Below are 24,532 nucleotides of genomic sequence, written 5' to 3' on the forward strand. Positions count from 1 at the left end.
TTTATTTAAATGGAATAATATTTTGAATTTTATTTAAATGGAATTTGTATTGTTTTGTGCCTTGATTTTTATACTTTATAGTTGTTAAGACATGAGTAGTAATAGTTTGTTCAGTTTTGGTGCTTTATAATATGATTTTGTTAAATATATTGTCTTTATTTGGTATTTTTCCTCAACCCAGTAAACCCCATGGTACACTGTGTCCTGAAAGCATGAATATATGCATTTATGTAGGATATATATCCAGCAGTTCAGTTTTTCCATGACAGGATGCATGCATCTTAAATGTTACTAGAAACTGCTGAAATCTCTAATTATTCCAATCTATACTCCAGCCAACAGTGAACAAAAATTCCTTTTGCTCCATATCCTCCCCAAATTTATGCTATCAGATTTAAATTTTTTGCCCAATGTGGGTCTGATTGTGATTTGCATGTCTCTTATGTTACTGAAATTGAGCATATTTCCCTATGTTTATTGGCTGTTTGAATTTTCTTTTTTTGTAATATGCCTTATTTTCTTCTGTGTGACAGCATTTTAAAATGAAGACATGTTTCATATTTCTGCTTAGTTTTCTGTTCTTTCATGTTTGTTAAACTATATAGCTTCTTGGATTACTTTTCATGTATGTACTTTAGGTTGACCTTTTTCCTTTTATAATACAATATGAGAATGACACTCGTTATTCTTTAAGTGATCTGAACAGTGCAAAATAAATCATAGTTCTAGTTCCCTTCATCTGGAAGACTATACTTAGATTTGCATTAGAAATTTCAGCTCTTTTGTTAGCAAGTCATAATTAATCCCACAGTATTGAAAGCCAGCATTTTGTTGAGTCTGACATTTTTATAGAGTGATTGGAACAGGTAGGTTAATTTCTTCTATTCACCACAGAAAATTAATACGTGTTATAATCTACCTGTACATTGAGCACAATCTCTTTCCCTTTTACTGGAAAAATATATTAGGGAGAATATTTTTTCTCCTTGGTCAAGAAGAGGTGTCAGGTAGGAACATTTTTGTTTTGTGTAAAAGTTGAGCAAATTCTAATGGGAAAATGAAATTTTCAACAGGGTGATGTTTCATATGCCAAAAATAGCCGTATCATACAGAAATGATTATAGTAAGAACATAGTGTTTTCATTTTCATTGAATATGTAACAAAAATATTGAGCAAATGTTTCATGGGATATAATTATAAGCAACTTAATTTTCAATTCTTCTTCTTGTTTCAAGTTTATTCTCTAGAGTTAGTATCTTTTCTACCTCTCTCTGTCCCAATATGATTCTGCCAAGAGGAGGAAAGAGGTACAGTGGCAGATTCTTTCTTTCCCCAAGTTGTGATTTGAGTTTTTTTCTGTTTCTTCTCAATAGTGCTTTCTGACCCTTTAGGATCAAAAAATGAGAGAAAATGAGAGAAGGAAATGGGCAGAGAAAATTCCTCATTTGGTTTATATTATTTTGAATGGTTGTAATGCTCTCTGAGCTTTGAAAATATTTCAAGCTGCCACAACCTTGCGCAACACCTTCACATGTTGCACAAAAAGAGATCGCTGTTGCCTAACCTCCCTCCCCTGCTGCTCCCTTGATGCGCATGATAAGCTCCCCACTAGCTGGCTGCTTAGTGGCGCACTTCTGCACAGATCGTCTCTCTGTTGGGTCTCAGTTGACCCTCTTGGGCAAAATTCCTTTAAGGGGTTTCCAGCTCAATTTTTCTGTTATGAACACAATTTGCCTCTGGAATACTCACATTTGGTTCTTTCATCAGGAGTACAGGTATCAAACTGGTACCTCCTTCTGAGATGGAACAATACCTCAACCAACCTCTTAACCTTTAAGTTTCTAGGGCATAAATTAGACCACTGCGTATGTCAGTCAAACTCTCCAAAGTCCTGTGGAGTCCTTTTCCTCTAGTCTTCAGGTGAAGAGTAGACATCCTTCCCTTCTTCCACTTTATAATGGGACTCACAGCACACCAACTCTCTTTGTCCAGAAATTCTTTGTTAACTATTAGGCTTCTAACTTTGTTTATACCCTTAACATGGGGGAAAAAGACTCTACTTTGGCGCATGGTATATAATATTTTAGAATTTGAACCAAAAATAAGGCTAAAATAATTTTATTTAAAGAGAAAAAAATGCATTATATACTTCATTCTGAGTGTTTATCATTCTAGGCACTGTTTTAGGAGCTGGGATTACATTTTAGAAGTAAAACAAAAAAATCCTTGTAATTATAAAGCTTGTATTATAGTTTGAAAGGAGAATTAAGACAAACAAATAATGTATATAGCACATTCAGTTCAGTTCAGTTCAGTTCAGTCGCTCAGTTGTGTCCGACTCTTTGCAACCCCATGAATCATAGCAATCGCAGGCCTCCCTGTCCATCACCAACTCCCAGAGTTCACTCAGACTCACGTGCATTGAGTCCGTGATGCCATCCAGTCATCTCATCCTCTGTCTTCCCCTTCTCCTGCCCCCAATCGCTCCCAGCATAAGAGTCTTTTCCAATGAGTAAACTTTTCACACGAGGTGGCCAAAGTACTGGAGTTTCAGCTTTAGCATCATTCCTTCCAAAGAAATCCCAGGGCTGATCTCCTTCAGAATGGACTGCTTGGATCTCCTTGCAGTGCAAGGGACTCTCAAGAATCTTCTCCCACACCACAGTTCAAAAGCATCAGTTCTTTGGCACTCAGCCTTCTTCACAGTCCAACTCTCACATCCATACATGACCACTGGAAAAACCATAGCCTTGACTAGACGGACCTTAATTGGCAAAGTAATGTCTCTGCTTTTGAATATGCTATCTAGGTTGGTCATAACTTTCCTTCCAAGGAGTAAGCGTCTTTTAATTTCATGGCTGCAGTCACCATCTGCGGTGATTTTGGAGCCCCCCAAAATAAAGTCTGACACTGTTTTCCACTGTTTCCCCGTCTGTTTCCCATGAAGTGAGGGGACCAGATGCCATGATCTGTTGAGTTTTAAGCCAACTTTTTCATTCTCCTTTTTCACCTTCATCAAGAGGCTTTTTAGTTCCTCTTCACTTTCTGCCATAAGGGTGGTGTCATTTGCATATCTGAGGTTATTGATATTTCTCCTGGCAATCTTGATTCCAGCTTGTGCTTCTTCCAGTCCAGCGTTTCTCATGATGTACTCTGCATATAAATTAAATAAGCAAGGTGACAATATACAGCTTTGACATACTCCTTTTCCAATTTGGAACCAATCTGTTATTCCATGTCCAGTTCTAACTGTTGCTTTCTGACCTGCATACAAATTTCTCAAGAGGCAGGTCAGGTGGTGTGGTATTCCCATCTCTTTCAGGATTTTCCACAGTTTATTGTGATCCACACAGTCAAAGGCTTTGGCATAGTCAATAAAGCAGAAATAGATGTTTTTCTGGAACTCTCTTGTTTTTTCGATGATCCAGCGGATCTTGGCATTTGGTCTTTGGTTCCTCTGCCTTTTCTAAAACCAGCTTGAACATGAGGAAATCCACAGTTCACGTATTGCTGAAGCCTCGCTTGGAGAATTTTGAGCATTACTTTACTAGCGCATGAGATGAGTGCAATTGTGCGGTGGTTCGAGCATTCTTTGGCATTGCCTTTCTTTGGGATTGGAATGAAAACTGACCTTTTCCAGTCCTGTGGCCACTTCTGAGTTTTCCAGATTTGCTGGCATATTGAGTGCAGCACTTTCACAGCATCATCTTTCAGGATTTGAAATAGCTCAACTGGAGTTCCATCACCTCCACTAGCTTTGTTCATAGTGATGCTTTCTAAGGCCCACTTGTCTTCACATTCCAGGATGTCTGGCTCTAGGTCAGTAATCACACCATTGTGATTATCTGGGTTGTGAAGATCTTTTTTGTACAGTTCTGTGTATTCTTTCCAGCTCTTCTTAATATCTTCTGCTTCTGTTAGGTCCATACCATTTCTGTCCTTTATCGAGCCCATGTTTGCATGAAATGTTCCCTTGGTATCTCTAATTTTCTTGAAGAGATCTCTAGTCTTTCCCATTCTGTTGTTTTCCTCTATTTTTTGCATTGATTGCTGAGGAAGGCTTTCTTATCTCTTCTTGCTATTCTTTGGAACTCTGCATTCAGATGTTTATATCTTTCTTTTTTTCCTTTGCTTTTTACTTCTCTTCTTTTTACAGCTATTTGTAAGGCCTCCCCAGACAGCCATTTTGCTTTTTTGCATTTCTTTTCCATGGGGATGGTCTTGATCCCTGTCTCCTGTGCAGTGTCACAAACCTCAGTCCATAGTTCATCAGGCACTCTATCTATCAGATATAGGTCCTTAAATCTATTTCTCACTTCCACTGTATAATCATAAGGGATTTTATTTAGGTTTTACCTGAATGGTCTAGTGGTTTCCCCTACTTTCTTCAATTTAAGTCTGAATTTGACAATAAGGAGTTCATGATCTGAGCCACAGTCAGCTCCCCGTCTTGTTTTTGTGGACTGTATAGAGCCTCTCCATCTTTGGCTGCAAAGAATATAATCAATCTGATTTTGGTGTTGACCTTCTGGTGATGTCCTTTAGATGATGCTAAATGCTAAGACAAGAAAACATTAATGAAAAACATAAGGAAGGGGAAGCAGTTCAATGAGAGTGTTGTCATTTGAGATAGAGTGGCCAGGAAAGATCTCATAAGAGGCTGATGTTTGAGTAAAGGCCTGCAGAAAATGAAGAAGTAAACCATGCAGTTGCTATGTGAAGAGGATTCCAGGTAAAGTGGTCATATTAGGTCACTGCCCTGAAGTGGGAGCACAGCTGGTTCGCATGAGGAAACCAAGGAGGCTGATACGATTGAAGGGAATCATCCAAGGGAAAAGTAGTAGGAGATGTGGTCACAGAGGAAAATAGCAGGTGGGGCTAGATTGTTCTTGGCCTGAAAACCACTGAGAAAACACAGGCTTTTGCCCCAAGTACACCTTAGAATCATTGGAGTGTTTTGAGCAGAAGAAAGACAGCGTCTGAGTTTTATTTTAGTAGGATTATTCTGCTTCCATGTAGAGAGTAGAGTATGGGGTGGGGACAATGGCAGAAGCCAGAGCCCATTGAGGGGACTACTGTAATCAGCCAGGCAAAAAATGATGGTGTCTTGAGAGGAGTCAATAGTGGGGAGAGTGGTAAAAGGTAGGTAGAAATTAGATGTACTTAAGAAGAACTGACAGGAATTCATGATGGATTGGATAAAGATTTGAAAAATAGAGATGAGGTAAGCATAATACAGGTTTTGGCCTGAGAAATTGGAAGGGAAGTCTTGTCATTTACTGAAATAAAGCAGACTGAGAAAGCAGTACATTTGGAGGGGAAGATTAGGAGTTCAGTTTTGCATATGTTAAGTTTGATATCTTATTAGCATTTAGGTAGGAACATCAGGGAAGCATTTGGTTACAAAGTCTGAGACTTAGGAGAGATTTCCAGGCTGGAGATATAAATGATATGCCTATTAGGGTAGAATAGCTTGGAGGCAGATGGTGAATCATGTTTTTCATAAAGGGAGATATTGAATCCTGAAATATAAAAATACTTTAGAATTCCTAAGAGCTGGGACTAAAATCTTCCACTCAGTTGGTGCTTATTTAATATTGGTCTTCGGGGATGATGAGGAGACCTTTGGTCCTGATATCTCAGTCTTTCAGTGGTCAGATCTTATGAAATCTCTAGGCTTAATATAAGCTTATTGTGAAAGTCTAGCTGAGGTGGGGTAGATAACCTTGAGTAGAGACTGCTGTGTCCAACTCAACTCTACCACGGAGTCAGGGAAGCCAGTATTCCTAACTTGGGATGTAGGATATCCTGTGGAACTCACTGTTGCTGATTGTCTTTCCAAGGTGGATAGGGTTGCTTAATGTCCGTAAAAATCAGTCAATAAAACATGCTTTCTAGCTAAGTCCTCAAGGCAGATCTTTGTTTCTGCCATTTTTATTTCTGAGTCAAACACCTTTCTTCCTGCCTTCAACCATTAACTTTATTGGCTTAAGAAGTGACTTTGAGACGTCCATAGACTTAAACATGCTGCAGAGAGACTCTGGAGTCAGACTGCTCTACATACCAGCTAGCCCTGATGCTTACAAGTAATGTGACTGTTATGGATCAGTTCTTTTTTATGGACCTCAGTTTCCTTATCTGTACAATGGAGCTGATCATAGTAATCACCTCATATGCTTGCTGTGAAGGTTACATTAGGTAATCCACAGAAATCTTTAGCCTGTAGCTGAGTAAGTTGGAAATAAATGTTGGCCGCTACCTGCCTGCTACTTCAAGTGCATCATTATTCAGCAGACTGTTATGGGAGGAATGAAGAGGAAAATCCTCTTCACTATGCCCCCATTTAGTTCTTCCTTGATAACCTTAAAGGAGGACTTAGTCAAAGGTTCATGTGTGATCTCCTTATGGTGCTTGTTAAGTAAACTCCTAGTGGGCCATGACATCCTCTGCTCCTTTGAAATTGGCTTGCAGGGAATAACGATGCTATAGGACACTTCTTTATTGTATCACATCCCTATAAGTCTCAGGGACCTTATAGACACTGAAATGATGTCCCTCCAAGGTAGTTTGGATGAAAGGAGAGGTACAAGATAGGTATATAAAGTTGGGGCCTGGAGAGAGTAGAAAACTCCCAGGAAGCTTCTTGAGAACTATTTTCAAGCTAACTTGCACCTTCCTGTTTGAAACTAAGGCTTTCTGAGTGGTGAGCATTGGCCAGAATAAAGGCCTATGAGTTTCAAGGTGAAGTGCCACCAGGGGGACAAACACACACACACAAATACAAAACTCAGTAAACTCATGTTTCAAATTGTTAGTTCAGTTGTATTATTATTTACTTTTGAAATTCAGTTCAAGAATGGTATTTCTGGAAGTGAAATATTGACCCAAGATTGACTTAAGCTATATTTTTGTTGAATAAGAAGTATTTCAATTACTATATTAAATTGTTTTAGTTTCTTTATTTTTAAATTATTCTTTAATTTATTTAGTTTATTTGGAACGTGTGGTTTGATAGATCATACATTGGAATTATCCTAAAGACAAATTGCCCTTATTAAGTATTTTTAGTTATCAGATCACTTAGTTTTTCTAACTGTAGGAAGAGATGGTAAAGAATCTGCCTGCAATGCAGGAGACCTGGGTTTGATCCCTGGTCCTGGAAAATCCCCTGGAGAAGGAAATGGCAACCTGTTCCAGTATTCTATCCTGGAAAATTCTGTGGGCACAGGAGCCTGGTGGACTGCAGTCCATGAGGTTGCAAGGAGTTGGACACAACTGAGCGACTTACATGTTCACTTTTTCACTTTAAATAATAAAAAAGAGATGAAATTTACTCTCTTTTTAAAATTCAAGGATAGTTGACAAAAAATACTCTTTTCAGGTGTACAGCATAATGATCCAACTTTTATATACATTACAAATTGATCTTGGTGATAAGTCTAGTAACCATAGAAATTGCAATGTCATTTGCTATATTGACATAGGAAAGCTGTACATCCCCATGACATATTTATTTTATAACTGAAAGTTCACAGCCTCCCTTTTAAACTGAGAATGCAATTTGGCAAAACTAATACAATTATGTAAAGTTTAAAAATAAAATACAATTTAAAAAAATAAAATAAAATAAACTGAGAATGCAGAGTTCCATTGCCAATATCATTTCCAAGATCACTCCACTTTTTTGTTGTTGTTGTTTCAAAAAAGAGTGTACGTACACACAGACACACACCTACACACAATTTCCCTTTTTATCCAAACAGTATACATTCATGAACGCACAAGTGAACAGACAGCAGTACTGTTCGGCCTCTGTTAGATTGTTTAAGCACTTTCTGAAGAAGGAAATTTCCCCAGAACAGTAGAATAAAATATACCACTTATTCTAAATGTCATGTAGGGCACCAGTATTTCTTCATCTTTTTCTACATGGCAATTGCTATTCAGCCCACATAAATCATGACTATTAATAAATCAAAAACAATGGAACCGGTCTTCTCCTCAGGCAACTTGTTCTGTCTCATGGAAGGGCTGTGTTTTCAGTAATCAAAGTACAAATTGTTCCTTCAGGAAAACAATGATGACAGGAAGACATAATGTACACAGAAAATTATATATGCTTGAGAAAGCAGAACTATACTAACCAGTACCTAAGAGAAGGACAGATCTGTCTACACATTTCATCCATCAGTAGATGTGAAGTAATTATATCTTGTGGAGTCCTAGAATTTCATAGTTCAAAGGTATACTAGAAGTCTTTCAGACCACAGATAAGAAAGTTGAAAAGGTAAGTCATTTACACAGTTTCTTAGAACTAGTTTCCAGCTAAATGGAGAGTTACATGCTTTTTTCTGGTCCTCCAAGTCATTTTTTTCTTAATAGTGATACACTAGACAGTCTTATCTCTCGAACTTGCAAATTCTAGGGTTCAGGGCAGAAATCATTTATACAAATGTACAATGATACATATATACCATTATAGTATCATACAAAATAGTTTTACTGGCCTTAAAACTCTTTGTGCTCCACCCGTTCATCCATCCCTCCTAGCAAACCCTGACAACCATTGATATTTTTACTATTGTTATAGGTTTACTTTTTCCACAATACACTACTATTGAACTCATACAGCCAATAGCCTTTTCAGATTGCTTTCTTTCACTTAAGTTAAATGCACTTAAGGTTTTTAGTCTTTTCAGCATTTGCTGACTTACTTATTTTTAGCACAGAATAATATTTCACTGTCTGGGTGTACTGCAGAGTATCTATCTATCCACCTATTGAAGAACATTGTGGTTACATTTATACTTTGACAATATGAATAAGGCTGCTACAAACGTGTGTGGAATAGTTTGTGTAGACATAAGTTTTATCTCCAAGGAGTGTGATTGCTAGTTCATAAGGTAAGAGTTTTCTTAGTTTTGTAAGAAATTACCAAACTGTTCTGCAAAGTGGCTGCACAACCACGCATTTTCATCAGCAACGAATCAGAGTTCATATTGCTCCACATCCTCTCCGGCACACTCTGGTGTTAGTGTGCTGGATATTGGCCATCCTATCAGGCACGTAGTGCTGTTTCATTGCTGTTTTAGTTTCCGTTTCCCCGATGGCATATGATGTAAAATATCTTTCCATGTATTATTTGTTTTGGTTTTTGCTTTGTGTTTACTTTCTGTAGTGAAATGTCTGTTGAGGTCTTTGGCCCATTTTCAGTGGTGATGCTTAATTCTTTATGATTAAATGTTAAAAGTTCTTGGTCTGCTTTGGGTAACACACCTTTATTATTTGTGCCTTTTACAAAGAGTTTATCCAAGTCTATGGGTTGTCCTCTTATTCTCTTAACATTGTCTTTTGCAAAGAAGTTTTAATTTTAATGAAGTTGTTGTTTTATGGGTCTTGCTTTTGGTGTTGTCTAAAAAGTCATATTCATACCCAAGGTCATCTTGATATTCTGTACTTTTGTTGCCTCGGAGTTTTATAAGTTTGAATTTTATATTTAGGGCTATTTTCCATTTGGGGTTAATCTTCATGAAGGGTGTAAGTTCTGTGTCTACATTCATTTTTTTGCATGTGGTTGTTTAGTTGTTTTAGCATAATGTCTTATAAAGGCTAACTTTGCTCCATTTTTTGGAGCAAATACTATACTCCAAAGTATTGCCTTTGCTCCCTCTTCAAAGATCAGTTGATATATTTATGTGATCTATTTCTGAGCTCTCTGTTTTGTTTAATTAACCTATTGTCTATTCTTTCATCAAAACCAGATTGTCTTGATAACTAACTTTATGATAAGCCTTGAGCTAAAGTCATGTAAACAGTCCTCCAACTTTGTTCTTTTTGTTCAGTGTTGTATTAGCTCTTCCTGGCCTTTGGTTTTATCATATAAATGTTAGAATCAGTTTGTCAGTATCTATTTGCTGACATTTTCTTTGGAATTGCACTGAATCTATAGATCAAGTTGGGAAGAGCTGAATATTGAATCCTTTTTATCAATGAACACTGAATATTTCTCCATTTATTTAGTTCTTTGATTTCATTAGCAGTTTTATGACTTTCCTGAAAGAAATCTTATATCTATTTTGTTAGATTTATACCTAAGTATTAAATTTTAGGAGTGCTAATATAAATGGTATTGCATTTTTAATTTGAACTCTTACTTGTTCATTGCTGGTATGTAGGAAAGCAATTGATTTTTGTATATTAGCCTGTATTTTGCAACCTTATATTCTGCAATGACCTATAATTGTTCATTAGTTTCAGGAAATTTTGTTGATTCTTATGGTTTTTCTACCTCATTTACAAGCAAAGACAGTTTTATTTCTTGCGTTTTGATCTGGGTATGGGTGTTAAAATACTTCTTAATTCATTCTATGAGGCCAGTTTTATCTCCATACCAAACCAGACAAATCTATTACAAAATACAGAAACTACACACCAAAATTTCTTATGAACATAGATTCAAAATCTTGAAGAAAATATAAGTAAATTGAATCCAACAGTGTATAAAAGAATACACATTACCACAACTTAATAGCTGTTTTCTACTGTTCGTTTAACACTAGTTATGGTCAAAGCATGGTGAACGTAGGTCTTCCTCAGCCCTGGTACTCATGACGGTTTTTGGCTACTCACAAGTAATGTGAAATTTTATACCCAAGCAGAATTTCTAAGCACAATCTAAATTCAATCAACGTATTATTTGTTTAAATAACATATTTTAGCTCTCACTACATGCCTTCTAAATAGGCCTGGGTATGCTTATCAAACTTCCTTGGTAGTGGTTATATAAACAAAGTAGTGAAAAACTACTATATTAGTAGAAAATTCTGCTGCTCCCATAGCTCTCTAGGCCAAACAATTTAAAAGTAATACTTTGAGAATTTTGTTGAGCAAGAACTAGCAGCCACAGAACCCCTCTGTGTTTTGTCCATAATTTTTCATGTAAAGGCAAATCTTGGTATAAAATTGTTTGAGGACTTTCTTCTCCCTTCAGCTCTTTTTTAGTATGAATTGGTTTTTAGTATAAATTCTCAGCAAAACAAGGATAAGGGCAAAGTTTTAGGGTCAAAATTTTCTTGGTTACTTTAGCAATTCCTTAGAGAACACAGATTCAGTTACATTTCCTGGTTACCATGAGCTATAGAGACACAGCAAGCATGGAGAAAATAAGCTTCATATTGACTTGCAGTTCTTGACAGAGAGTTGAACACGACTTGATGTCTTCCTTAAATTTTAGGTCACTACACAAGCCCATAGAAACTAAGTTAAACTTTAAATATGATTTAAAAGATTTAATCTTATTCCAAATAAGATTATTGCTTAATCAAGCATTTCTTGATCTTTATAGTTCTCTATGGTATATCCTATTTAGAGTTCTCAAAGTGTAGGCAGAATTAAAAATTTGTTTTTGTCATTGTTAGGATGGCCATGGTAATTTTTTTTCTGAACTACAACAGGTATAAAAACACTAACTAAGGGATACCATATTGAAAGAGCTTCCCTGGTAGCTCAGTGATGAAGAATCCACCTGTCAATGCAGGAGATGTGAGTTCAGTCCCTGGTCTGGAAGATCTCCTGAAGAAGGAAATGGCAACCCACTCCAGTATTCTTGCCTGGAAAATCCCATGGACAGAGGAGTCTGGTGGGCTACAGTCCATGGGGTTGCAAAGAATCGGTTGTGACTTAGCAACTAAACAATAACATTATTGAAAAAATAGTTTGTCTAAAAGAAATTCAATCAATGTATTATTTTTCTTAAGTTTTTTTGTTTTTGTTAGATTTATTGCACTGATTTATTGCAATTTTTATGAAGTCTCATACTTTTCCATCTTAGGCAGACAGAGAAAATGATGGATCAAGTGTAGCAAAAGATGCAATCAGCATATTTAAATTTAAATATCAGTGTGCAGCTGTTTAAATTTAATTAAAATTAAATTAAAAATTTAGAACCTCAGAGGCACTAGTCACATTTCAAGTGCACAAAAGCTACATGTGCTTGTGTGTAGGATTTTGGACAAAACAGATACTGAATATTTCTGTCATTGGAGAAAGTTCTACTGGATAATATTTCTCTAGATTCTTGTTTTTTTTTATGCATAGGAGTATAATTGGCACTCCAATTATGTTCCAGAGTTTCAAAGAGAGAAATGTACATTCTGGGTGTTTCATTTTAGAAGTTAAAGAACATAGAACTCATTTTAAAACATTTATTCCAATTTAGAATATATGGAAAATATAGGAATTTAAAGTGGTTAGTTAGGGTTTATCTACCTTAGTAATTTGTGATGTGAATACTGGAATGTTGAATAATATTGTTTATTGTTTTATATATATATTTTTAATTTTATTTTATTTTTAAACTTTACAATATTAGTTTTGCCAAATATCGAAATGAATCCGCCACAGGTATACCTGTGTTCCCCATCCTGAACCCTCCTCCCTCCTCCCTCCCCATTTATATATTTTTAAAAGACTTCTTTTGATGTTCTATGGTTTAGTGAAATATGAAGATTGTGTCATGAAAAGGTGGTATAAAAAATAAAAGTAAAAACATGCTACTTAATTATCAGGTACATATCTTATCCACTGTGTTATGAGTAAATGAAAGATGTGTCTATTTTCCATTCTAATGAGGAAAGTGATGGTATAAACAATGTGTTTGTTGTGCTGGATTAGGACTATTAAAAATGGTCTTGTTTCAGTCCCACACGTAGGTGAAATAAGAGAAGAACATTTTAAATGTACCGTTATAAGGTAGCAGTAGACTTATCAGATAAAATATAGGATACCTACCTGTGTAAGTTGGAATTTTAAATAAGCAACAGATATCTTTTTCAGTGTGTCCTAAATATTGCATAGGAAACGCTTATACTAATATATATATATATGTGTGTGTGTGTGTGTGTATATATATATATATATATATATATTGTTTATCTAAAACTCAAGTTTAATTTGAATTCCTGCATTTTGTTTTCTAAATGTGGCCACCCTAGGTAGAAGATTTGAAAGAGTTATGATTTGCCAACTAACCTTCTTTCCCACTCGGTTACTTTGTGCAGTTTAATTGTCCTGTAAGGGAAAAGATACCGTTGACTCCTTACTGCTCATGGATAACCAAGGAACCACTGAGCCAGGATCACTAACATTTTTAGCATTCTTTTCAGAAGGTTCATATCTGAACCATACATAAAAATCTTTGATGACTAACTGTCAACATATATATGTACAATGTAGCCATAATTAAGGTTACTGTTATAACATGGGAGTTTGATAAAACATGTACTGAAGATTTTTCCCCTTGCTCCTCTTCCACTATCCTGAGTACCCACTCTGCAGCCTCGAATGTGGAGCTTCCTTCTGCGTATCTGGCACATTTGCGCCCTTAGGAATCACTGTGCTACCAGTACTGCTATTCACACAAGCCTCCTTTGCCTTTTCCAATCCAGGGAATAGATACTTGGTGATGAGCTGATTCCCCTCTTCCCATTCTCTAACAGGAGGTAACACTGTCAAAATGAAGCTAGAACAGACTGGAAATAAAACTGACTTGAGATAACTGCATTTAAAGATATGGCAGTATACCATCTTTCTCCTCTGGTATTTCATTTTGTGAAGAGTGCTTCAGTGAAAATGGTAGGCAGGTATTACAAAACTGAGAGAGAGTCTTCTGTATTCCAGAAGAAAGAAATTCTGAATTTCCCTTTTTCTTTAACAGAGATACCCTGTGATACTCAAGTTCACTCATTATTCTCCTTTAGTGTGGTTGATGTATAGCAGCTAAATGATTTTGTTCATTCTTGCAGATGTGACAAAGGATCCCAAATGGTAAGAAGTTCAGTAAAGTCTAGATCTCTGGGTGTTGGTGGTTGGTTTTGAAATACAAAGGTTTGTAAAGAGGTGATCAGAGACATGCCTTATGAATAGTCAATTTCCAATAGCAAATAGCTGTATTCTGCTTCTCTTTGTAAAGGCTCCTCCAGTCACCCCTCATCTTCTCTGCTTTCTGATCACATCACGTGGATATCTAGAACAATACAGAAGTTTGTGAAGCTATAAACAGAGTGAAAAAAATCTTCTGAATTATTAAGTCTATGTTAAAAAGGTTTACCTTTGTTAAGTATTTAAGGGACTCTATTCTGGATCTCAGTGTGGTGCAAGATTGATAAAAATCTGTGAAGTTACTGGAAGCCAGTTCAGTTCAGTTCAGTTGCTCAGTAGTGTCCATAAAGACATAACTATATAACATATCCAAGACCTCAATAAGTCCTTGAAATGAGAACCTTGAAATTGACAAATAAAAATTGCAGTTTCTCCTCTCCCCTAATCTTTAAACCCACATACTCAGGCATTGCCAACAAACACATACACAGGGGTATTTTTATTGACTACGATCGTAATGATCACAGTAAGATCCATTGTTCATTACTCCACAGGAGTCTGAGACATGCAATGTTAACAAAAATTTTGATCAAAGCTTAAGGCTCATAATGCTGGAAAATCCAATAGTAAAAGAAAGTACTTAAATTTTGTTGGCTTCATAAGAAGTATACAAAAGAGACTGATGATACAGAGGAGGAATATAATACAAACAGAGAGAAATTTCTTATCCAAAAAATAAACTGGCTGAAAAATGTAGGCTTTGTGGTAAATTTTGCTGCTGCTGCTGCTAAGTCGCTTCAGTCGTGTCTGACCCTGTGCAGTCCCACAGACAGCAGTGCACCAGCCTCCCCCGTCCCTGGGATTCTCCAGGCAAGAACAATGGAATGGGTTGTCATTACCTTCTCCAATGCATGAAAGTGAAAAGTGAAAGTGAAGTTGCTCAGATGTGTCCAACTCTTAGCGACCCCATAGACTGCAGCCTCCCAGACTCCTCCGTCCATGGGATTTTCCAGGCAAGAGTACTGGAGTGGGTTGCCATTGCCTTCTCCGTGTGGTAAATTCTGAATATACATTATTTTAAAGACTTGACTTTTGTTGTTTACTCAATTACCAATCTTTCTAAGAGTATTCTTGCTATGATGCAAATGAAATCACCATAGACCTCTGTGGTTGGGATTGAATTTAGCAGCATATAATGCAAAATCCAAATTAAAGAGGCTTTAATTGATTGAAACTTAATTTTGTCTCATGGAAATTGGGAAGACAATGGTGGAATGGCTGCTTCACTAATATTAGGAAATATTGTATTTTTATCTTTTTCTCTTCCTTCCCTAGGATGTGTTTTCCATCTTTGAAGTTGTCTCGGGCTACATGAGGACAGTTGTACTTCCAGACAATATGTTTATATTCCAAGAAGGAAGAATAAGGAAGCCAGGAAAGCTAAAAGGGAAAAAAGTCCCACTTTAAAAAAATTTCCTTATCTCCTATCTGATGACTCCTACTGTACTTCATTGAATGCAAATAAGACTATGAAATATAATTTTTTATTTAGTTATTTTGTTGCATTGGATAAGATCAGATTCTGTTAGTAAGGAGAAGTACAGAATTGATCTTGGGTGAGCACCTAGCAATACCTTCCTTCCTAACAGTTTACTACTGTGATAATAATTTCAAAAAAAATCTTTGTTATTTTTCTAGTCTTTAACTTGCAGAGGATCTTAGGAGGTAGCCATCAAAATAGAACTTAAACATAATATAGGCAATCCCAATAGAGCATTCTATGTGCTGGCCAGTGTTTCAAATGCTTTACATATTTAACATTTTAAAAAGACCCATGAGAAATGTATTATGATCATCCTTTTAACAGATAAGGAAACTAAGTTACAGAGAGGTTCAGTAACTCAACCAATGCCACGCAACTAATGACTGTAGATTGAATGCTATATGAAACCATGCTTGTCAGCAGTTGGCTATTCTCCCATTCAAGATTCAGAAAAAAATTTTGATTTCAAGTTTTCAAATTTTATTACTGCTACTTAAAATTAAGCATCTTAAAGACCTTGAAATAAAGTACAACATTTTGGTTATATTTTTCAAATGCAAAGGTAGAACGTAGGAAATGTGAAGGGAAGTTATTAGAAAATTCTCACCAGAGGATGACATAGTTCGTATAAGAACACAACAGAGGATAAACCTTTGTTTTCCAAAATGAGGAGCAAAACATGGATCTTGGGGTCATACTTTCCTTGAAAAATTCCGTACTTTGAGGCACCTACCATCTCCTCGCTTTTATGTTAATTTGTTACTAAAATTCTATCGTCTTTTGAATATCTGTAGAACTGATCAATACATTTGCTTCTTAGAGATATCTTTCCCTCACTATGACTCATTACCCTTAAATATGGACCTTTCTCTCTTAGATAAATCATCTGCTTTTATTTCATCCCTGTTCTATCTTCAGATGTTTTGGTTATAATAATTAGATCTTTCTTTCTAAAATTTAGGTAGAGTTTGATTTTTGTTCACTTTGGCGGTTTTGAGCAAATTTCAAAAGAAATTTCAAAATTCAAAAGAAAGGTACAGGTAATATATCTGTTTTTATCATCTTAATTTGAAAAGTCTATTCCTGTTCCATTTGGAAATTCTTAGAAGAGAAGGATTGGCCCTCGGCTGCACTCACTGGCCAGGCTGTTATTCACAGGTGTGGAGCACCTAATACCAATACTCGGTCACTTAAGACAGCAGCAGTGCTGATACCCATGTTTACACGTTCCATAGTCCCATCATGTAGAGTGCTTATTTCTGTCACCCATGAGTGGATACCAGTTTATTATGGTGTCTTCTAGTGTTTGGCCACTAAATGTTAGCAATACTATGAAAGAGAACATTGGTTAAAAAAAAAAAACCCACAAAAGTACAATTTACTCTCTTAACAATCATCAAAGGGTAAGTTTTGAACAGAATTCGAAAAGTTGCCAGCAGTGTATTCTAGCTCAAAAAAAAAAAAAAAAAACCTAATCAAACCTTACAATCTTGCCATCTTCTTTTTTTTTTTTAATTAATTTTATTTTATTTTTGAACTTTACATAATTGTATTAGTTTTGCCAAATATCAAAATGAATCCACCACAGGTATACATGTGTTCCCCATCCTGAACCCTCCTCCCTCCTCCCTCCCCATACCATCCCTCTGGGTCGTCCCAGTGCACCAGCCCCAAGCATCCAGTATCGTGCATTGAACCTGGACTGGCATCTCGTTTCATACATGATATTTTACATGTTTCATTGCCATTCTCCCAAATCTTCCCACCCTCTCCCTCTCGGAGAACAGTGTGGAGATTCCTTAAAAAACTGGAAATAGAACTGCCTTATGATCCAGCAATCCCACTGCTGGGCATACACACTGAGGAAACCAGAAGGGAAAGAGACACGTGTACCCCAATGTTCATCGCAGCACTGTTAATAATAGCCAGGACATGGAAGCAACCTAGATGTCCATCAGCAGATGAATGGATAAGAAAGCCATCTTCTTTGGTACCCAGCATCTGCTTTAGAAATTCTTGTCTCCATTTTTAATTTCTGTCTTCATACTAAAATGTTTTCCATTTCTGGTCACCGAAAGAAAATGACAAATGAACATATTTGCACTAGGGTTTTTGGTACTCATTATTTTTATAAAACAATTTGCATTTAAAAAGATACATTGAAGAGAAAAGGCAGTGATTAAATCAATGAAATTACATGTTGAACTTCGAGCATGAGGAAAGATGTGGGGATGGGAAGCTCTTCCAGGGTCTCAGTCATGCTATTCTCCATCAAGTCAGCCCCTATCATAAGGATTATGTTGCTGTGTCCTGGAAAATGAACAGTTCAAGGGTGGAGCTTAGAGATACCGCATTAGCAGGTCAGAGTTAAGAAATAACTTTTTCAAGAGACTTAGGAAACTCATTCAGGAAAAAATAAAGCTTATTTTCAATAAGAAATGGGTTATTAATGATCAAAAGAAAAAGGGCAAAACAAGGATAACTCTAGGGGACTACTTAAATTCAGTCTATTTTTCACTTCTACATCTTTCTGAAATAGTTGTATTATACTCTTGAAGGACACAGTAAAACATTCAAAAGTAGAACTTACAAAGCTTATATATTTTCTGAGTTTATGTTCAGTAGCATACAGATGAGCATGATTCTAAAAGTTTAAAATCCTATTCTGTCTACTTCAAGAATCCTGTATCAGCAATTCTATTTGACTTGTTTCCTAGAAGGAGAGCATTTTTAGCTTTTTAAACTCAAATAATTAGGAAACAATTTTAGGATATTATTACATACATGATGGTACTGTGTGACATTACTGGAAACATGTTGACATTTTCTTCTGTGATCTGTGAATTGATTAGGATTTTCAAATATAGTAAAAGTGAACAAGTAACCCTTGCAACTTAAAATGATTAAGTGTTTTATCAGTTTTGAACCCTAAAGTTAAGGGTCTTTTGTGCATAGAGAAATCATTTAATGGAGCATGCTGTTCTCTATTTTTGGCTAATACTTTAAAGTTACTGTACTCCACTGTTCATTGTAGCTTGAACCAACACTTCCAATTGTAGTTTCCTGATTCTTGAATGCAGCTAAGGTATTGTGATCCCGGAACCTAAAGAAGAGATGGCAATTTCCAGAATTCAGCAAAGCCAAAGTTTCTCTTAGTGATCCAATTCTGAAGTGCTATTCTAGGAGTCATTTTGAAGGCCCAGCCTGGAACTTGTTCCTCTAAGGCCTTCCAATAATTTTAGAAATACTCATTCATCCATATCAAATATTCTTTGCTTAAAATTGCTAGGGATTTATTATCTGAAAGTGAGTCCTTATTTTAAACCATTTTTTATTATAGTTAATTTACAATGCTGAGTTAGTTTCAAGTATACAGTAAGGTGATTCAGTTTTTCACATTAATTTCCATCAGCTATTGAACTTAGTTCCCTGTGCTATGCAGTAGGTTCTTGTTGTTTATCTCTTATATATATAATAATGCACATATGCTAATCCCAAACTCCTAATTTATCTGAATGAAGCCAGCTCTCTATTGATAAAGTATTTGGCACCAAAAGTAGTTGCAGGCAACAGATTCTTAAGGATGAAAATTGAATAGTTCCCTGCCATTGCTGGTTTAAAAGGAGAAAATATCTCTTCTTCTACTACAGAATGGTATCTTCATAGCATGGTTCCCAATGTGAAAAAATATTACTAAAGGTTTTGTTGATGAATGTACAATTCTATCAGATTAAGTGATAGCTTCCGTAGTGTACTGTAACAACCACATAAAATTAAAAGCCTGTGAGATGGGCTGTTTCTAATAATACTGAATAACAGAAAAATAAGAATAACAGAATCAGGGCTTTACATTCTTAGCATAAGGACCAGTCATAGAAACAAAAATATCTGTGATCCTTGTAAATTAATGTCTTTCCTTAATTAGCTTGAAGCTAAAACAAACAATGATCAAATAAAATCTGATCCTGTGAGATGATATCTTGCAAAATAGACTGAAGCCTACAGATTCCCTGGGTCCCTTATATGAACACTGATTATGGGGGGAAAAAAATCCCCCTCTTCTCCTTCTCCAAAAATAAAATTTGATATTTGAATGATTTTGTAAGTGTAAGCATTCTAAATGCCCAAGCTGAAAAGAGCCTCCCAGGCAAGCCAAAACCTCCCCTTCATCTTTGAATAGGCGCCTACTTTGTTGGAGAGATAACATGACCTCACAGGTCACCTTGGAAGAGAATAACAATTATCTTTTTGCTCTATCACTACTATCTAATTTCCTCCAGAGCTAAATTTAGTATCAGATCCCAGCATGGCACAGAGGCCACTTATAATGTCAAGCCAAGAAGTAGAGAATTAACATGCCAAAATAAGTTCTAGATACTGGTAGATGGCATGTTTGTTTTTAAAATATTTTCTGTGCTCTCCTCCTATAGCAAATTAGCACATTTCTATCTGATTGACTTAACGACTTGGCTATAAGAGTTAACTGTGACAAACGGAATGTGAGTAGAACTGGTGTGTGCAAACTTACAAGTGTTCAGAGCCTTCGTGTGGTTCACCGGCAGGTCTGCTGCTGCCACAAGACCAGCAATTTGCAGAAAGGTCCTAATCTTTCAGGCTGGACTCTAGAGACAACATAAAATATACTGTGGCCAACCCACAAAGGAGTCATAACAAAAAATATTGTGTGTGTGTTTTGCCTTTGCTGGATTCTAGAAATTGCCATCCCAACTTTTGGTTTGGGGATCATAAAATCTTAGGTGCATGAAGAAATCAGGAAACCACTGCTGAAACTTCTGGTTCAAGCTGTGCTGCTAGAACCAGGAAAGAGCGTCCCTTTCCATCTTTTACTCCATTTAATGAGGTTATATGTATGTGTCCATTGATTCATGAGCTCAAAAATGCATCTGTAACTCTGAGAGAGAGTCTGAGAAATCTTGTACTTTGAGTCTAATAAAGGAAGGAGTTTAAGGAAAATATTGGAAAAAATAATCAATGTCATACTAAAAATAGTAAGTATAAATAATTAAGGTATAATAGTCCATGGGGTCGTGAAGAGTTGGACACGACTGAGCGACTTCACTTTCACTTTTCACTTTCATGCATTGGAGAAGGAAATGGCAACCCACTCCAATGTTTTTGCCTGGAGAATCCCAGGGACGGGCGAGGATGATGGGCTGCCGTCTATGGGGTCGCATAGAGTCGGACACGACTGAAGCAACTTAGCAGCAGTAGCAGTATATAAATAGTATTTTTATAAGCCTATCTTCAGTATGTGTAGCATTGTTCTGTTTTATTTTCTTTCCTGTTGTTTCTATTGGGATGTCTGTTTTCAACTTACTGTTTTCCTTAATAGATTTAAAAATTTGATCTGTAGCTGCATTGAATGTCTTCTTACTTGTTGTGCTGTAGTTTTTCTGGGTCATCTCTAGGGGTGGATTAATTTTTATCTACCTTTTTAAAGAGTCATTATTCCTGATTATAATGATTTATGTACTTCAGTAATTCTTAGAAATTCTCATCGTTGTATTTTCTCTCTTTAGTCACTCTGGTATGTCCTTCTGGAATGTCTATTTTATGCATATGTTTACATGCATATGTTTACATACATACAGATGTATACAGATAATGTAAAACCTTCTAATAGCATTTATTTTTTTAACCTTGTTATACAATTTCTATATAATTTCCTTATATATGTGATCCAGATAACCAATAATCACAACAGTATTTAAGCTGCTGGATAATTTATTCACTGGTTTATTTCATTTCAGTGACTATTATTTACAATTTGAAGTTGTTTTGGTCTTTTGCAAAACTGGAAGGTATTTTTCCATAGTGTCATACTACAGCCTCTTTTAAGCAATGCAATTATTTACTCTGCTGGTTCTCATATCTGAAATTCTTTAGATGGTGCAGTAGGTTGAATGCACCCTGAACTCTTGAGAAGATACATTCTGAATCCCAGAACTTTCCAGTGTTATCTTATTTGGAAAAAGGGTCTTTACATATGTAATTAAGTTAAGGATGTAGAGATGATATCATTTTGGGTATCTGAGTGGGTTCTAAATGTAATGACAGGTGTCCTCATGTGAGACACAGAGAGGAGAAAATGACGGAAGCAGAGAGTAGAGCAATGCAGACAAATACTAGAAATGCCCACAGCTATTGGTAGCTGAAAAAGCAAGAATACAATCTTATTCAGAGCCTCTGAAGGGAGTTCAGTCCTCCTAGCCCTTAGACTACTGTCTATGGGGTCACACAGAGTCAGGCACGATTGAAGCGACTTAGCAGCAGCAGCAGCAGCCCTTAGACTTCATATGTCTGGCCTTGTGAGAATTAATTTCTATTGCTTCAAGCCATCAACTTCATAGTAATTTGTGAGGGAAGTCCTTGGAAGTTTATACAGAACAAAATCTTGCTTTCCTTGTCTTACCTCTTCTTCCTCAGGGTTGATTAGTTCCCCAGGCACTTCGTACTTTCAGATTGTGAGCTCTTGTTTAATAAGAGTTTTGTGCAGACTTGGTTTAAGGACATGTCCCTTTTTAAAGGCTATATATTTGATTATTCCATAAGACTGAGAAGTGTCACCAGCCTGGACCAATTATTTATTTGTTTTTTATGTTAATTTTTTTATACACTGAGATCTTAAGGGATCTGATAGTAAAAATGTGACCATGCCCAGCAGACTGCGGGTAGGTAGGGCAGTTAATTGTGAAAAATTCCCTGAGAATATTGCTTGAGAATATTTATTCCTGTCCTGGCCATCCTTTCAGCATTAATTAATTTTGCTTTAGTTCACCCTTTCTTGAGAATTTAATACTCTCATTCTGTATACACTCTTCATTTTTAATCTCTGATAATTCTTCAATTTTATGCAGGATATGGCTTTTAAAGGACTTAAAAGTATTTATTCCAGTATCTATTTCTAAGTAATTTGTAGCATGAAATATAGCAGGAGATATGATTGGCTTAAGTTTGTAACAGAGACCCATTAAAACATTAAATAAGTTTGTAGCAGAGACCTTTAATAAAATTGCAATTTTCTGATTATGATTATATCACCATTGAGGGAAAATGGCTGAAGGGCTGAGGAGATTTCCCTATAATTTGTACAACTGTATGTAAATCTATAATTATCTCAAAACATTTACAAAATAAAAATAAAATTGGTTAAGCTACATATGAGATTATTCCTTTTTCACATGGGAGAAAAGTTAACCTCAAGATGGAAACAGCTTAGGGTTTTGTATTTAAGATGGGGTTGTTTTCAGCTTTCTGCTCTATAATTTTTTATATTATAGCCCATGGCTTCAAGTCCCAAATTGTACTTCAGTTAAGATGTTGATGTTCCCAGAGCATTTAGAGGTAGGAAGGAAAAAGGGACACACTTTTCCTTTCAAGGATACATTCTCCAAATTGCATATATTATTCACCCTCACCTTTTATGTCAGAGATTTGTTACATAACTACACTCTTTGGAAGTTGCCTAAGAATTGCAGCCTTTATTCTGGATTGCTAGTTACTTATATTAAAAACAGAAGTTCTAGTTCTGTGGGAGAAGGGAGTTATCTTGAAGTCTCTATCATTGTCCATGTGTTATCTAATACAAAAATTTCTGTTAACATCTTTTCCTTATGGCAGGTAACAGAAGGAATGTGATCAAGCCATATATTTGTGTTTGTTTTGAAACAAACACTAGAATCATGTCACATAATTAAATAATCTGAAGGATATCTATAAAATTGTACCTTTGACAGATTATTAGGCAGCATTAAACTAGCATCTGCAGAATTTCACATCATGTTTATAATTTATCATCATCATCATCATTGTTGTTATATTTAGGATGGGCCTTGGAGATGAGCAAACACTAATGGGTTTGTATAGTTAAGAATGAAATTTCTGCAATGTATTTTTAAAATAAACTATTAAATCAGCAAGAGACTTTAAAAAAGTCTTTAGTAAAAGAGCTTTGCATGAATGCTTCAGGAAATCTTAAAGGTCAAAATTCTTGAAAGGTTTAAAGTACTAAATTGTGTGTATAGCATTGTTCTTTGGAAATTAAGGTTTGTTTTAAAAAGAAAAAAGCCTTTCTTTGTGGAACCATAGCAATCCATGCTGTCATTCACAATGGCAACTGGAAAGGAAACAATAGTCACAATAAAACTTGGCATCCAGTCAGCAGCCAAGAGTCAATGGTAACCTTTCCTTTCTCTGTCAGAGTAATTCTCTCCCAAGAGTTGATTCAGTGATTGTTCCAGCTCAAATGAATTTGCTTGGTGTGTTCTTTAAAAATTGGAGCATGATGGCCAAATAGCAGTTTCTTGAGAAAAACTCATTAGTCACTGAAGCTACTGTTTAATCTAGCCCTGCCTTACATGTGACAATTCAAGCAAAAATTGTCCCATCATCCCAAATAAGGTTATGTGTTTTCTCAGTGGATGGGAAGTAGTAGTGTGCACAGATCTTTCTCTCTGCTAGCTAAATTTTTATATTATTCAAGCCTTGTCCAAAAATGAATATGCTTTGTTATTGGTGATATTCTATTTAAAAGGATGCCTTATTAAAGTATATCCTACACATTAAATGCATTGAAGTGAAAAAATATGCATAAAAACATGGCACCATAAGGGCAGAAAGAATTTATCATTTCATTCTCAGGACTGACCCTCTTTTAATAGGTCATTCACACCATGTGATTAAAATACTATTTCATTCGATCAATGTAAGCCTCATTGACAGTCTAATGTATGATATATGTTCCATCTTCGTAGTCTAAATTCTTTTCTCTTTAGACTTCCAGAAGATTGTACATCTAATTCTATCACTTGTAAAAATAAGAATTGGAACTCATTAGATTTTCATCTAGGGATATTCCTAGGTATGATATTTCCAAATTGGCAAAGATAAACTTCTATAATTTTCTCTGATAAACTTTTTTATAAAATAATATTGGACTAGTTTCTTCAGACAGAGAAAGCAACGGCACCCCACTCCAGTACTCTTGCCTGGAAAATCCCGTGGATGGAGGAGCCTGGTAGGCTGCAGTCCATGGGGTCGCGAAGAGTCAGGCACGACTGAGCGACTTCCCTTTCGCTTTTCACTTTCAT

General features: G+C 36.0%; 1 long non-coding RNA gene across 1 annotated transcript in view; it reads left to right on the forward strand.

The window, feature by feature from the left end:
- Positions 1–24,532, forward strand: part of LOC132346511 (uncharacterized) — a 262,306-nt gene that overhangs the window by 729 nt on the left and 237,045 nt on the right. The gene's annotated exons all lie outside the window — the stretch shown is intronic.

Source organism: Bos taurus, chromosome 11 (genome assembly GCF_002263795.3).
Source record: "Bos taurus isolate L1 Dominette 01449 registration number 42190680 breed Hereford chromosome 11, ARS-UCD2.0, whole genome shotgun sequence".
Taxonomy (NCBI): Eukaryota; Metazoa; Chordata; class Mammalia; order Artiodactyla; family Bovidae; genus Bos; species Bos taurus.